A 6,000-nucleotide genomic window follows, 5' to 3' on the forward strand; every position below is an offset into this window, starting at 1 on the left:
ATCTATATACTTTTCAGCCTGTTGATTTACTCCTGTCTTTCTGTGTCTCTCTGCTTGTCAGTCAAGATCTGTGTCACTGGCCTACAGACAATACCCCCATAATGTCAAAGTGGATTTATTTTTTAATACAAATTAATAAAAAATTAAAAGCTGAAATGTCTAGAGTCAATAACTATTCAATGCCTTTGTTATGGCAAGCYTAAATATGTTCAGGAGAAAACATTTGCTTAACAAGTCATATTGGGGAAGGCTGAGGTTTCATAATTGCTACCCATTGGTCAGAAACTGGTTGARTCAACGTTGTTTCCACGTCATTTCAACCAAAGTATTCAATGTGATGATGTTGAATCAACGTGGAAAACTGATTGGATTTTTTAAAGTCTTCAACCTAAGGGAATTTTGTCTCTTTCACCAAACTTTTAACCTAAATCCAATGAYATGGTGACATTTCTTGTTGATTTCACATAGCATTCAACTCAACCAAATGTAAATCAAAACTAGACAACTGATGTCTGTGCCCAGTGGGTAGTGTTACTACAAGGACTGTGATTGGCTATGTTACTATGGCATATCAGCACACTTAAACTGTAAGGAAGATTTTCAAGCAACAAGGAATTAAGGAAATTAAACAGAATAATGTTTTTTCTCTGTAACTGAAGATGAGTTCTTAGGTTCTTGTCTTTAGTGGAAATCAAGATGACGAAGTCTGGTGGTCAAAGACCACAATGTTTCTATTTTCTGCAACGTTTCTCATGTTCAATGATCAAAGATTGAGTCCATGAATCTTATGTGACTTGCACATTTTTTCCCCTGAACTAATTTAGGCGTGTCATACCAAAGGAGTTGAATACTTGACTCAAGACATTTCAGCTTTTCTTTTTTTATAACTAATATCATTCCACTTTGACATGGGGTATTGTTTAGGTCAGTGACAAATTCTCATTTATAWCAATTTAAAATTCAGGATGTAACAACAAAATATGGAAAAAGTCAAGGGGTGTGAATACATAGTACACAAGGTGCCTTCTGAAAGTATTCACACCCCTTGACTTTTTCCATATTTTGTTGTTACATCCTGAATTTTAAATTGATATAAATGAGAATTTGTCACTGACCTAAAYAMCCCMYCATGTCAAAGTGGAATGATATTAGTTATAAAAAARGAAAAGCTGAAATGTCTTGAGTCAAGTATTCAACTCCTTTGGTATGACACGCCTAAATTAGTTCAGGGGAAAAAATGTGCAAGTCACATAAGATTCATGGACTCAATCTTTGTGCAATATTATTTAACATGATGTCTGAATGACTACCTAATTTTTGTACCCCACACATACAATGATCTGTAATGTCGAGCAGTGAATTTCAAACAGATTCAACCACAAAGACAAGGGAGGTTTTCCAATGCCTCGCAAAAAAGAGCACCTATTGGGAGATGGTTAAAAACGGACATTGAATATCTAATTGAGCATTGTGAAGTTATTAATTACACTTTGGATGGTGTATCAATACACCCAGTCACTACAAAGATACAGGTGTCCTTCAAAGTTCAGTTGCTGTAGAGGAATGAAACCGCTCTGGGACTTCACCATGAGGGCAAGGGTGACTTCAAAAGAGTTAGAGTTTAATGGCTGTGATAGGAGAAAACGGAGGATGGATCAACAACATTGTAGTTACTCCGCCATACAAACCTAATTGACAGAGGGAAAATAAGGCACTAAAGTAAGTCTGCTAAACATTTAGCAGAAAAATGAACTTTATGTCCAGAATGCAAAGTGTTATGTTTGGGGCAAACGCAACAATGCTGAGTACCACTCTTYGTATTTTCAAGCCTAGTGGTGGCTGCATCATGTTATGGGTATGCTTGTCATCGGCAAGGACTAGGGAGTTTTTTTTAAGATAAAAAGAAACGGAACAAAGCTGAGCACAGGCAAAATCTTAGAGGAAAACTTACTTCATTCTGCATTCCACCAGAGACTAGGAGAGGAATTCACCTTTCAGCAGGACAATAAACAAATATACACTGGAGTGTTTTTCCAAGACCGCATTGAATGTTCCTGAATGGCCTAGTTACAGTTTTGACTTCAATCGGCTTAACCATTTTCAACTATTACCATATATGTTTATCTAGCAGTAGTCAACAACCAACTTGACAGAGCTTGAATAGTTCTAAAAATAATTATGTGGAAATATTGTACAATCCAAGCGTGCAAAGCTTAGTCTTACCTAAAAAGACTCACAGCTGTAWTCACTGCCAAAGGGTATTCTAACAAGTATTGACTCAGGAGTGTGAATACGTATGTAAATGAGAAATTGCTGTATTTCATTTTCAATAAATGTGCATGTTTTCACTTCATTTTTATGGGGTATTGTGTGTGTGTAGATGGGTGAGTTTACATTTTGAATTACATTTCTGAAGGGACTGTGCACACGCATAGATTCATGCTACACACACATCACAACTGCTGCTACCAGACTTATTATACTGCTCAATTTGTACACTCCCCCAATAAAYGTGTACATCTTGGGCTATAAATAGTTCCTTCCTTCCTGTTCCTAAAATATGTATTCTATTCTACTGAGACATTTACTTTATGTTCATATTCTTTTATTTCTTATTGTTGCATTGTCGAAGGAACCTGCAAGTAAAGTTTCATGGACGATGTATACCATGCGTATCACATGCATACGACTAATAAATCTTGACTCTATATATGTGTCTATTGCCATTGCCTAGGTAGCCGAAGCCAATTTCTCTCATTTATTTCCTGTAGTTGATGAGGACTAAAGTTCCAGCTGCAGGSTACCAATACAGGCTGAAGGCTGTGAGAGCCCCGTGGTCAGCTCTGTACCCGCCTGGCATGTTTTGGGTGTCGGTTGGTTATGAATCAGGGTTGGTAATGAAGAGGGCTACGTAATGGTGGAAAACCTGAGTCTCCCAGGGCGTGGATGGTTGGGTGATGTTTCACTGTTGGGTGGTCACTGATATTTATCTTTGTAWCCAGCAGAGGGGGCTAAAAGATTTCCCATAAACATTCCCTGGAACTTTTAGAACTGGCTGTCAGAGGTGTTTCCTATCAGTAGGAAACACTGTAGATGCACTGTTCACAGGAAGTGTTTGAATGTGAGTTGAAGTTCGTGCTTTGTGGTTGCCTCTGATGAGTAACTTGTAGCCTGAGACATTGAAGGAAGCTTGAGAAGCTAAGAGGGACATTTTAGAACTCCGGAGGGCGTTGAAATCCCACAGTGAGACTCAGATGAGGGGAGGCCAAGCTTCTTCTGCTGTATAAAGTAAGGGACTTCTTTCAAGTTATCAAAAGCTCCAGTTACGGTGTCTTACTCCCATTACAATCCCAGTAAGCATTGTAATTTGCAATACGCATGCCCTTTCAAAATAACTAATTTGAGTCTTTTTCATTTGGCTCAAGTTTTTGTAATTTTAATTATTCCAAAATTATTAATATGTCCTTTTGATTCATTCATAGATGATTCTGAAGTGACTGTTTCCAATTATATTTCTCAACACGAAGACCATAAACATTTAGTMCAGAAAAACACTGGATTTGGGAATTGTGGCTTTTTGCACACTGCTGCCAGATGTTAAGGTCCGGAGGTCTGTTTGTCTAAGAGGACAGGGAGCATGTTTACGTCCCTGACTTTATCTGTTATATCACCACAGAGGATCAAACCGAATAATCCCTGTTCTACACTTTTGAGGTATTCTACTCTGGGAGTCTTTAAATCACCGTTCAGCACATTGTGTTGTGTATGAGTTATGGTGAAAAGATACCCTTTTTAACTACTCTTATGTAAATATTTATCCCTACAGTGAATAGGCTGTTAACTTGCTGACCACCAGTGAATTGACTTCATGTTTTACAATGTAAAGCACCAAACTGGTGTGTCACTAATGGTCAACAGAGCAGCTAGGCCACAGGGCTGAGTCATGTTGGAACCCTGTTATTTCTTAGCATTTGGACATGATCTACCTGGCAACTTGAACTTCAAACAAGTTGATATGGATGTTTTTATTCCCACTGCAGCAACTCCAGAGGATGTTTGACACTTCTGAAGTTTCTGTGACAAGACCCCTTTGTGCATTGCCTTTACACTGTCAATATTTAGGGTCTCCGGTTTCCTCCTCTAATTTCAGGACTAGAGTAGTGAGGTTGGCCCATATAGTYTGGTTGTAGTGTCAAGAGACTGAGCCCCTTCTCACAAATCTAAATGATCACTGACTATGGGAACTTATTCATCAAGATGGATTTGAGTGAGTGCTTCAGTCAGTCTGTCAGTTTGATATCAGAGCCTCTCGAGGCCTATACAGTGCCTTGCAAAAGTATTCAGAACCCATGGATTTCTTCACATTTTGTCTTACAAAGTGGGATAAAAATGTTATTGTAATTTTTTTTGTCAACAAGGGGTCTGAATACTTTTGCAAGGCACTTAGGTGGTGGGCCGAAGACTGAAAACATGAAGTTGATGGATCCCCTTCAAGAGAGGAGCTGATGATCATAATGTTTGTGTATATGACAGTAAAACATTCTTACTATGACTATATACATTTGTTGGCACCTTCAATTCTTGTACTTCTCATTAAAAGGATAATTCAACACTTGGCCGCCCAGGCAAATTTGCTGAACTTCTAAACTTTTGGCTCCCGAGTGGCGCAGCGGTCTAAGGCACTGCATCTCAGTGCTGGAGGCGTCACTACAGACCCTGGTTCGATTCCAGGCTGTATCACAACCAGCCGTCCCATAGGGCGGCACACAATTGGCCCAGCGTCTTTAGGGTTTGGCTGGGGTAGGCTGTCATTGTAAATAAGAATTTGTTCTTAACTGACTTGCCTATTTAAAAAAAATATATATATAAAAAAAATATAATAAAAAAAGAGAATTTGGAACCAATCAGCAGCGTGCAATACAAATTGTCTTGATCATATGAATAGGAAACTGTAGACACATTTTTGAAAGCTAGCCAATGCTAGATTAGAATTACAATCCTTATCCTTTTAGATTTGTGGTCTTAAATTATTACTTGGAATAAACTGATAACTAAACGCTCCTTGACCCGGAATGACATCATCGATGGTGATAAAGCTATCTTCTCCTGCTATATAGCAACAGATCTACGTGTTGTAATTAGATTGCTAGCTACATTACTACGGTTCTTTTGTGTTCTAAGTTGGTAGCCATTTTACAGCTTGCATTGATGGTATCATGTTTCTATAACTAATATAGACTGCACATTTTTTTTTAAGTCTACCTGGTAGAACTCAGTCTGACAAACTGCTATCTCGAGCTGTAATCACCAGCTGTYTACTACCTTAGATAYGAATAATGTGATTGGCAGACATGATCAGCAGGGAGTACCATGGATAGTACACAAGTTTTGCTTGGTTTATAGTTCAGTACTCTGCGGCATTCGCCTGTCCCAGCTAGCAAACATAAGTATTGCAATTTTAATTATATTGAGGATGGATCAACAACATTGTAGTAGTTTTTATTTAACCGCAAGTCCGTTAAAAACAAATTCTTATTTACACATGATTTCCTACCTCGGCCAAACCCGGACAACGCGGGCCAATGTGAGCCGCCCTATGGGACTCCCAATCACGGCTTATTGTGATAGCCTGGTTTGAATCCAGGCTGTGTCTCAGTGCTAGAGGCGTCACTACAGATGCAGTGCCTTAGTTCCCAAGTGGCGCACGGTCTATCACAGCCATTAAACCTGTAACCATTTTTAAATGTCACCATTGGCCTCATGGTGAAATCCCTGAGCGATTTTCTTCCTCTCCAGCAACGTTTTTTTCCAGTTTTCAAATCAATTTAATTGGCTATTTGGTTAATGGCCTTGGTGACCTAGCAGGTGGCCTTGGTGCACTGCAGATTGGATACCTATTGAAGGCCAAATGGACTTCGCCCTAAAATCCCAAGCCTGTCCACCACCTAAACCCCTATTGATCCAGGGAACACCCTGCCACAGGTGGCCTTTCACGTTAAC

At 39.1% G+C, this 6,000-nt stretch overlaps 1 protein-coding gene across 4 annotated transcripts in view; it reads left to right on the forward strand.

Moving 5' to 3' along the window:
* Positions 1 to 6,000, forward strand: part of LOC111979130 (CMP-N-acetylneuraminate-beta-1,4-galactoside alpha-2,3-sialyltransferase) — a 120,026-nt gene that overhangs the window by 21,522 nt on the left and 92,504 nt on the right. The gene's annotated exons all lie outside the window — the stretch shown is intronic.

This window comes from Salvelinus sp. IW2-2015, linkage group LG19 (assembly GCF_002910315.2).
Source record: "Salvelinus sp. IW2-2015 linkage group LG19, ASM291031v2, whole genome shotgun sequence".
Classification (NCBI taxonomy): Eukaryota; Metazoa; Chordata; class Actinopteri; order Salmoniformes; family Salmonidae; genus Salvelinus; species Salvelinus sp. IW2-2015.